The sequence below is a fragment of the Mirounga leonina genome, unplaced genomic scaffold (genome assembly GCF_011800145.1).
Source record: "Mirounga leonina isolate KUSES-001 unplaced genomic scaffold, KU_Mleo_1.0 Mir_175, whole genome shotgun sequence".
Classification (NCBI taxonomy): Eukaryota; Metazoa; Chordata; class Mammalia; order Carnivora; family Phocidae; genus Mirounga; species Mirounga leonina.
The window spans coordinates 35623578-35634453 of NW_023270453.1; the positions used below are offsets into that span (position 1 = coordinate 35623578).

Genomic DNA, 10876 nt, shown 5'->3' on the forward strand with positions numbered 1-10876 from the left:
TCGTTTATTTTCTCAGTAAACGAATGAATGAATTCACCCTTCTTGTCATTCTTATCTGATTTCATCTTGTCTCAAAATGATCTGAGTGCATATCTTGCCTCCTGCCCCCCAGCAGGGTACGCTCCTTAATGAGGCGATCTATACTTATCTTGATCGAAGATACCAGGCGCTAAGCACCAACTGTGTGCCAGGCACTGTGCTCAATGCTCTGTCTGAACCATCTCATTAATCCTTAAAACAATCCAGAGTGTACTTGTTATTAACAAGCCTCACCCCCTTTACAGATGGGGGGGCAGGGCATGGAAGGGAAGCCTGGTGGGGTGGGGATGGGATGGATAATTATTCTGCACCACTGTTCAACTCCCAGTGAAGTCCAGCAATACCAGACTCTGAACGGCATGCCCTAAACTACTGAGCTGGGTATCCCTTATGAGGCCTGTTGGAGCTGTGTATACAGTAGGTCCTCGATACACGCTTGATGGACAAAGAAATGACCTGACTTTAGTCTTTCTGGCATCGCTCCAAAAGCAGCCAGTCGGACTGTATACAGTTTTCCTGACCTTCACCAGTCCAGCCCAGCCAAGGAAAGCTGGGGGACCCAAATGACAGGAGCATATCTGACAATTAATGGTGTATCCCCTAAAATCCCCCACACAAAGGACTAGCTCATCTGCCACAGGCCGTCCCACAGAGAGGCATGTCCTGTGGTTCTTAGCTCAAATGTCACAGTAGGAACAGCACTGCAATGCCTGTACACTTGACATTTCTACTCCCTGTCTGTTTGATAACATGCAACTGCCCACTTGGTAAATAAATCTGGGAAAAGCGCAAGCTGTAAATTCACTTTTTGAATGATTTAACCCACCTCTCCTTTACAGACTTCTCTTAACATTTTGCATTATGTTGAGTGCCAAAAATGTACTAAGTTGCTACCCAGGATTCAAGATATTCATCCTGAGAAGCACAGAAAGTCATGTACCGTTGTTCAGGCTTTCGACTGCAAAGCTCTAGGTGGTATCATTCATAACAACCACCAGGTGAATGGGGCCTTCCAGTGTTGTGTGGTGTGTTGGCCGTGCTGGGAAGGTTCCAGCCCTCTTCTCTGCTTGTGGCAAAACCAAAGTAAGTGTCTTCCCAGAAGGTCCCCACCCCTGGCCCCCAGAAAGAGTCCCCCCCACTTGCACAATGGGTCAGCAGCCAGGGTAAAGTGCAACTGTCCTCCAGCTCAGTGCTAGAACCTAGGCCATGCACCGGTGATACTCAACAACTGGGTATCTGGGGCAAACAGGTACCTGACTAGGATTTTCAGGGTCCATCACGATTCTCCACTGGTTCAGAGGCCAATTCAAATTCCTTGATCTGGCATTCAAGACCCTACAAGACCTGAGCTTGCAGGCTCATTTTCCATGATTCCCCCCACTCTTCCTAGGTACTGTGGAGTTTGCCCAACCTAGGTATATTCCCTCCTCTCTGGTTACAGCACGCAAACTTTCTATTACAAAGATTGGCAAACTACGGGGCCCAATCTCCTGCCTGATCTTGTACATGAAGTAAGACTGGAACACAGCCACGCCCACTCAGTAATGTCCCACCTATGGCTGCTTTCACACTGTCTAGGAGTGGTTGTGACAGACTAAGCCCTTTCTAGGAAAAGTTTGCCCACCCCTAGTCTGTTAGCTCGGTTCATGTGTGTCAGGTGGGAATGACCCTTTCCCTGGTTCCAGGATGGTCAGACAATCCAGGCATGATCCTAGCATCATTTCCTCCAAGCAAAAGTGACTGGCTCAAGTGACTGGCACATGACCCAAATCAGAGCAATGAGAGCCCATCCTGGTTTGTTTGCTGCTATTGAGGCAAAGAAGAAAGCAGCTTAAGAATGAGGCCGATAAAGGGGTGCCTGGGTGGCTCAGTTGGTTAAGCGTCCAACTCTTGATTTCAGCTCAGGTCATGATCTCAGGGTTGTGAGACTGAGCATTGCATCGGGCTCCAAGCTGGGCATGGAGCCCGCTTAAGATTCTTTCTCCCTCTCCCTCTGCCCCTCCCTGCCCCCCCAAAAAGAATGAGGCCAATATAGAAGAAACAGAGACAGAGGGAAGGGGAGAAGGCACAAATGCATGCCCATGACATCTGACCCCTGGATCCAGCTATGCCTGAAACCACTGTCCCTGGATATTTTTTTCCATAATGAGACTCTAGGCAGAACTGTCATATGGGTGTGCAGGGTGTGAATGCACAACTCTCGGGGGCAGCTGGGCTTATGTACCTGCCTTATCTCCTGTACTAGATTTAAAATCTCCTGAGCACAGTAATCGGACTCTATGTAGTCTCTGCATCCCACAGTGCCTGGCACATGAAGCATACTCGAGAAATAGTTACCAAAGAAACTGAGATTGTTTTCAACCAGATGACTGGCACTTTCAGGATTCAATTTCTGCCTGTAAGTTTGTCAGTTGGTCAATAACAATTTTTTGGAGTGAACAACACAGATAAAAACCCCACCCTCGCAGAGCTGGCACTCTTCTGAGCATGGCTTTCAAGACACCAGATGGGCTGAGCCAACCTCTGCCACACAGGGCACTGGACAGTGGGAATGATCTCTCGATCATTCACCAAACATCTCAACTCTACGCATACCTGCAGGACTCAGACTACAACCCGTGACTAATGAAAACATTTCTTAACACTGTCTTTACACCAGTTTAAAGAATCTCCATCAACACCTACAAATTCAGAAACGAACACTTACTACTCTGTGAAGCATGTTATGTGCACATCTCATTACTCGGAACCACAACCCTATAAAGGAAGTTCTATTACTGTCCTCACTTTACAGATGAGGAAACAGAGACCAAATAGGGTAAGATGAATCACTTACGTTTATGATTGCCAACCAGGGGTCAAGCATTTGTAGGGGTTTTCTGTGTACTAATTCTGGCAGTCACCACAACAACCATATGAGATAAACCCTATTATTTTTATCATCCCCATTTTACAGATGGGAAATCAAGGCACAGAGCTCTAACTACTTGCCCAAGGTCACAGAACTAGAAAAAAGTAGGAGACACAGGATCTGAAGGCACAGGGCCTGACATAGAGCCATTGTGCTATGGAAATATTCGATGCTTGCTTCTAAGAAGAGCAAATGAGAGGACTGAGACATGACCCCCAACTTGGAGGGAAAGAGGGGATATCATGGACTTCCAGAATCTCAGCTCAAAGATTTAGCTGGAACAGCACTGGGTTCCCCCTGAGGCTCTGGCTGTGGGCCCTTGCATTGCCTCCCGCCCTCTCAGGGCCTCCCGCTCTGCGCAGGAGAGCTGGACTCACTGGTGGCCAGGCCCTTCTAGGGTCTAGACTCAACCCAGGCTCTCTGGCCACGCTCCTCTCTTAGCCACTGAGAGGTGGACCAGACACGTGGCTGAGAAGCTTCAAAACTGTGTTCCCAAAATATCTGAGCGACTGGCAGATGGAGATGTTGTATGCAGGCGCGGGAGGAGCACGAATTGGAAATAAAATGAAAGATGCCAGAGAGAACATAAACAGCGTTGGAGGACAGGATGGAGCCTGGAGGTGCTTTTCTGCTTCCCTGGGTCTGAAGTCCTTGTTCAGACCGGCAAAAAGGCACCTGTTTGTCCATGCGGTCTACCAACCATCCAGCAGTTTTCACTGAGCATCGACTCTGTGCCAGGCACTGGGTCGGGTGCTGGGACTGTGGGTCATACTGACTTGGATGGCCATCCTTAGAATTTCGACATCCCTTGAAGAATGCAGATGCTCACAGATCTCTTCTTCCACTTGGAACGACACTCGACATGATTAAAAGCGCGCACAGGCTTAACACTGCACCCTCCGAGTCTCAGACGAACCGAGGGGGACCTAGCTAAGCTAGAGCCCGGCCACCAGCTTGCCAAACAAAATGAGAGGCACAGAGCAGGTCCCCGTCGGCAGCAAAGAGGTCCACGGACACTCAGCGTCTCCCCCTTTCATACCCCGAGCCCTCCTGCCCGCACCCCCTCGCACAAACTGAGCCAAGAAAACGTCTTGAGATCGCTTTCAAGGAAGTTCGGAGCAGTTTTACTTACAGCCAGGGAGGAGTCTGGGCAGGGAAAGGTCCCAGAATTTCAACTTCATCCTCACTCGACTGGCAACAGCTGGACTCATAGCACTTCTCACAGCAGTGCCTGCAAGTCCATCTGCACAGTAGCAGATCGGAGATTCTAGAAAGAAAACCCTGAGGCCATCGGGGGAGGTGGGCAGTGGAGAGGGGGAGTGGGGGGGAGGGGAGGTGGGAGGGGAGGAGAGGAGGAAAAGGAAAAACACCCGAAAATTACAAGCAGCCGATCCCCGCTGAGAAATAAGGACATTCAGGAGGTCTGTCCCTGCTGCTGAACACTTAGAACAAAATGTTTTCCGTTTCTATTTACCAACTGCAGGCACAGAGATGGCAAACACCAACTTGCTGGAGCCGTTAATAGTGAGCAAAACATTTGCAGGTATTTTCTCTGGTAGTTTATGTGAGTGTCTTTCTTGACAGGTGGGTGGTTTATACAACACCGTGAGGGCTATACAATATGTTCTCAAAACACAATGAATATTACTCTGTCTTCTTGAAAGCAAAGCAAAAAAAGATTTTTTAAAAAAATCATCTCAGTGACACGAAAGTAAACAGAGGTAACCAAACGGAATAAGGACGGTGGTGGGGAGAGCAATCTAGCCTGTCTACAAGTGTCTCCTCTTCATCGGGATCTCCCTCCTTCCATAGAAAGGCATCAAAACCGTGCCGTTCTAAACATCCAGTCGTTGTTCAATACTGAACAGCCCCACAGCCCCACATAAGACTCCAAAATGAAAGGCAAGCACCTCTTGATCAGAAACCAGACCAAAGGAATCATCGAATTAACCCACCTCGTTTAAAGGTTCCAACTGCCCTTTTAGAGATCCACGAAGAAGCCAAGGGGCGTCGGGGGTGAGAGGGTTACAAAAAGAGAGACAAGACCAGTTTAGCAATATTCCAGCAACTCAGAAAAGAAAAAAGAAAAAGAAAGAAAGAAGAAAAAAAAAAAAAGCCCTGCATCTTTCCACTTACCATCCTGGGAAGGGAGCTGACTCCCTAACAAGGTGCTATCTGCGGGGCTGCTGGGAGCCTCCTGGCTAACCAACACCGAATAAATGGGAAACTTTAGCATTTCGATTTGATTTGCACCGTATGCTGTTATGAATCAGACCGGGTGGATAGATAGTCATTCTATCCAATGCAGCCACACTTCAGAAGAGCAAACCTTCCTATACAGAAATAGCCATGAAGCCAACCCAAAAGGACATGATTAGCTAACACGCAGGCAGACGCACAGGGGATGTGACTTGGCTTCCCCCCCACCCTCCCAGGGGCCCTACCTTATAATTCTGCTCCAATGGTGATGGTGGGGAGTTTCATATGACCACCCACAAACACAGGGAGCAGAGAAGGAAGCCATAATCTGGGCCTGGGAGGGGGTGGGGGGTGGGGCTACCTCCCTTTTCAGCCCCACCTCCCATCAGGACTTCTCACCCGTTCCCAAGGCACAGACTCCCTCCCCCTCTGCCAGGGAAGAGTCGCAGTGGCTTAGGAATGAATGGGCCAAGGAAACCAGGTAGATTAGGAGTCCCGCATCCCAGCCTGGGATAAATCCCCGGGATGAACTCAAACTCAGAATTTGGAATCAAGACGAAGAAAGTTATCTATCCTCTTTTTCAATTCTCTCGCTCTCAAGGAGGAGGTCTCAGTTTGGTACCATTGCATGTTAACATGTTTCTAACACTTGTACAACTCCCGCCCCCCCCCCGCCCCCATCCCCTCTTCCTTTTTAAACAGAGAACAGACCTCAGCTCAGAGCCTTGGACATAACTAACTGTATGGCATTACTATCATTGTGTTTATTTTTCCAGTTGCCTTCTGTTTATATCAAGTGATCCTTGTTTTCTATTATGGTAGTGACATAAAGTTTCCTTTTCATATGATTTTAAGTTAAAAAAAGAAAGTGAGTCCGTTTATAGGAAAAAGTATTAAGTAAATATAGTACAAGTGGTACACAGCTCATGAAAAATTCAAAATCCTTGAAGTGATAAGGGAATGGCTGCAGCTTGGGAAAGAAAGTCTCGGGCACTAATCACAGACTCTTCCAAAAGCAAAACTCGAACCACACACAGAGCAAGACCTGAAGATGCTTGGGGGTCACGCAGAGCTGAGCGGGTAAATGTTAGTGCTGGCTTCACCACCAGCCAATCATGTGACTTGGGTAAGTCAGGGGGCCACTCTGAACTTCAGTCACCTCTTTTCTTAAGTGGAAGGGCTAAACTAGGACTCTGACTATAGAAATGCTTGTGTGTGCTGCCCAGCTGCAAAATATCTGCACTCTTTCTGTGGCTTTATGAGAACAAGGTGGTTTGTCAAGACCAGTTGGAACCTATTAGGCATCAGAGACTGTCCTGGCAGCTGCAACAGTGAAAAAGTAGCAAAAAGCTATGCCCTCGTGCACTTACATGAGGAAGTGCTTGAAAATGCTTACAATAAAGTGCAAGGATAAAGGGCTGCTTTTTCCTTGGACAACAGTCCATGCCCATTCTTTCCATAGAGGGAAAGCATTTCCTAGGTGTGTGGTGATCAAAAAACACTGTTTATAAAACCACATGAGTAGAGACAAAGGCCACCGTAGGGCCCAATCCTTTCTCAAACCCCAGGTATAAGATGAATGTCCGGGAGCAAAGAGAAACCAAGGAAGAGAAAGAGGGGAGGGAAGATGTTTCTATGTTCCCAGCATGCTAAGTCTTTCTTCACATGGAGTCCACTGGGTTCATGTATTTGACCGGAGAGAGGATCACCGGTTCAAGCCAGAAAGAAATAGGAAGAAGGAGAATCCAGATATTCTAGAACAGGTGTTGGCAAGCTATGACTTGCAAGGCTAAATCTAGCCCACAACCTGCCTTTGTATGGTCCTCCAGTTAAGGATGGTTTGTACATTTTTAAATGGTTGGGGAAACACCAAAAGAAAATGAGTATTTCTTGACTAGCACACAGTATATGAAATTGAAATTTCAGTGTCCACAAATAGTTTTATTGGAACACAGCCACGCCCATGCATTTACTATGGTCTATAGTCGTTCGATGCCATAGTCAGAGTTGAATATTTATGACACAGACCATGTAGCGCTCCAAGAAAAAAAATGTACTATCTGGACATTTATAGAAAAAGTTTCATACCTTGTTCTAGAAGGAAAGTCAGTTTCACCAAGCCAGTCTCATTTTAGCTGCTTAACAAATCCCCCACTGATCCCCACCATCTCCCTTTTCGATCCCACCATGACCCCTAAGCAGCTGTGTGACCTTGGGCAAGTCACTAATCTCTGTCCTGAAGGTGGTTATTAAAACCCACAGAAGCATGGTCTAATATTGTGTATTTCTCACTGGATTGTGCATTCTGAGGGGCAGAGACTATGCTGTTTTCACAACTGTATCCCCAGAGCTCACATAGGTGGTCACTCAAGTGTTTGTTGAGTGACTATTGAATAGCCCCACGACATTCAGCCTGCAGTAAGTGTACAGAAAATATGACCTTCACTGAACTTGAAAAGAGGATCTAGAGATTCCATAGAAGCCAGTGGTGCAAATCTAAGCCACCAGAGGGATGGGGAGAACAAGACGGGTGACAGAGCACAGAGTTCCTGCCAGGCTGAAAAGTCTAAGGACAAGATGTGAGCCAGTGGGAAACCAGAAAACCAGCAGCCCCCTCGGCTGTAACTGAGGGTGAGAGAAGTGAGCTCAGATGCACCCTAGATGTGGGAACCTGTAGGCTTTTCTGCCGGGCAGAGAGGAGCCAACCCCAGAAAGCAAGCAGCTCAACGGGCCTGACTGCAGGTCTGACTGCATGACCTTGGCGCTGACCTGTCGCCACTTCCCTGCCTTGTACTGAAGGGAAAGGTCTCGTAATCAAGCAGCCTCCCCCCAAAAAGGATGCCTGGAAATTATTTCAGTCCAAGGATTCTTGTGAGAGTTTCCTCAAGGTGATGGGGGTCCACAACTCCCAGACCCCAATGCAGTGGCCGAAAACGATCGGTTGCTCCCGCCCCCACCAACAGCGCGCCTGTAGTATGTCCCCCACCCCTCAGCACCCAGTGCCCGGGAGAGACGACGTCCTTGTCCCTCCTGGCCGGAACAGCTGCCTCAGGCTCGCTCCGCCGGCCAATTAGCCAGAGCCGTCGCCACGGCAACGGCAGCTGGCGGGCCGGGCGGCTGGCGCGTCCCGGGCCGCCCTCCCCGCGGCCCCTCCCCTGGGGTGGGGTGCAAGGGGAGGGGATGGGGGCAGAAAAGTCCGCCCCACCCCCACTCCCTCCCCAGGAGGCCAGGGCGCGCGGGCAGAGTCCGCAGGGGCCCTTCATCCCCGGGTGTGGGGGTCCCCAGCCCCCTATCCTGGGTCGCACCCGTGCCGCTGCACAGGCTGCGTGCCCTCGGGCACCCTTTCTCTCGAAGCAAGTTTGTGGGAGCCCAGCCGTGTGCCCTCCCTTCCGCGCGCTCACGGCCGGAGGGGGCGCGGCACCCCCCACCCGCACCGCGGACCTTGCCCCCCAGCCTCAGCCCTACCTGGATGTACGCCATTTTCGCCCTCGCGCACTCACTCCGGCCCGGGCATGGCGCCGCCACGGCCACTTTGCCCTCGCCAACAGGGGAGGGGGGGGGAAAGGAAGAAAAAGGCAGCCGGGTGGCCCCAGACGTGACTGGCGTGGCTGATGAGCGGCGCCCGCCCCTCCGCCGGCCGCCCCGTCCTTGCCTTTCCCTGCGTTCCGGCTCCCGGAGTCGGGGCCGCCTCCCAGGTTGGGAGCTGGGGCGCCCAGAGCCCCCGCCTCGGTCACTCTCGCTGTCCTGCGCTCCCCCCGAGGCGCTGCCCTGGCTGGAAGGAGGCCGGGGCGCCTGGGGACGGAGCCCGGGGCGGCCGCGGGGACTGCAGCGACCCCGGCGCAGGCGGGGCTGGAGACGCCGGGGCCCGGGCGCGCCAGAGGCGGGGGAGGGGATGGGGAAAGGGCTGGGAGGGGGCGGTGCGCGGGTCGGCCCATCCGGTCGGCACCGGGGCTGGCACCTACCGAGAGCAGAGCCCCCGGGACGGTCTTGAAACCGAGGGGGTACCCTCCTGCCCGCCTGGAGTCTGGGGCGGGGAGGGTCCTCCCCCTCCAGCCCTCTCCCAGTCCGGGTTGGAAAAACTTTATTCCCGCCCCACCCGTCGCGCCTAGAACTGTTGCGGCGAGGAACGCAGAGGTCAAATGAATGGGAGCTTTAAGTTCAGGTGGGGGCCTAGGGCGCCGCGAGGCGGGAACGTGCTGTGGCCGGGGCCGCAGGGGCGCGCGGAGAGAGCGGAGCGCCCCTTCACCTTACCCCTGCCCGAGTTGCGCCCTGGGCTCAACAGGTCTGGAGCGGGGCGGCCCAGCAGCGCCACCCAGCGTCGCGCCCGCGCCGTGCGCGCCTCTGCCCGCTCAAAGCTCCGTGCCCGCGAGCGAGCGCCCCCGGGCGTGCCCACCCTGTCCCGCCCGCCCGCGTGGCTGGGGCGCCCTGGGCCTGGAGTCCTCCCCGCAAACCGGTCTCCCACCCCCAAGGCCACAGAACTGGGGCCCACTCTGCTACTGAGGGATTCGAAGTGGAACATTGCCCTCCGCTGGTTCTCTTTTTAAAATGCCCAGCCGTCTCCCGTTGTCAGTCGCCAGTTTATCAGCCTTTTAACTCCCAGCGCCTCCGTCTGTCTTTTTCATCACTAAAAATGGCATAAAATCTCTGTCCTGCCTCTTCTCCAGGGCTGTTTTGTGGGGATACGTGAAGAAATGCACGTGGAAGTAATAAGCACAAGGCGTAATGGGCGTCTGTGTACATCTTTTGCGTGAAAATCGAACCGGTGCACATTTTTTTGTACGTCCGTCAGATTTCATTCGTAGCACGTGGCGTACAATACGTGCTGAGCCCTTATCATCCGGTAGGCACTGTGCTCAACACTTCGCAAGCATGATTTCATTTCCTTGTCCTCTGCCTTCCTCACTCTGTCGAACACAGCGCCTGACCAGAGTAGGCACTCAATAAATGTTTCCGTTGTTGCTGTTGACTCCTAACTATTTTGGGGAAGGCGCTGCAGTCGTCCCCAATTCACAAATGAGACGGAGGTGCAGTGAGGTAGACTCCCACCCCCACCCCCACTGGCGTTTGAATCCACACAGGGTGCCCTCCTAACCACTTAACAGTATTCATACTGTTTCTTCAGCACTGATGGAAAGGGTGCTTGGCGGGGAGAAGGCTTCACCGAGAAGGGGTGAAGCGCTGGACTACAGGTCCAGGACTACTGGGATGGGCGCTTTTGGGGGGAACTTGAGAGAGGTGGAAGAGTTTGCCAGGTGTTTCCAGGAAGAAGAGCTAACCATTTTGAGACTGTGTGCCAGGCTCTGCCTTAAGCCTTTTACACAAATTCAACTTTCAATTCCCTGGTAACCACGAGGTGGGCACTATTACTATCCCAGTCTCTAGATGAGAAAAGAGGAGGCATAAAGCCGGGAAGTAACTTGCCCAGGGGTGTATATGTCATTGAGAAGCTGGGATTCAAACCTAGACAGCCTACACCAAATGCTTCCCCTAGCCACCGCACCACACTGCCTCGCAGTACTGGGTATTGGGGGAAGAGGGAGGAAATCCTTAGGATTAGTTTGATACCTTAATCCCTAAGGACTTAAAACTGTCTGGGAAAACCAAGCACCCCTCCTCCTGTGAATGAGGTTATTTTATTTATTTATTTTTTAAGATTTTATTTATTTATTTGACAGAGAGAGACACAGCGAGAGCAGGAACACAAGCAGGGGGAGAGGGAGAGGGAGA

General features: G+C 51.6%; 1 protein-coding gene across 2 annotated transcripts in view; it reads right to left on the bottom strand.

Annotated features, from left to right (window-relative positions):
- The window catches only part of SYT17 (synaptotagmin 17), a 78460-nt gene extending 69474 nt beyond the window's left edge, over nt 1–8986 (bottom strand). Inside the window, exon 1 of one of the 2 annotated variants that reach the window (XM_035022362.1) lies at nt 8615–8986. The gene's annotated coding sequence lies outside the window, so the exon portion shown is untranslated. Of the gene's footprint in view, nt 1–4082; nt 4267–8614 lie in introns of those variants that run through there. The other variant, XM_035022363.1, reaches the window with a different exon arrangement.
- Nucleotides 8987–10876: the final 1890 nt, after the last annotated feature.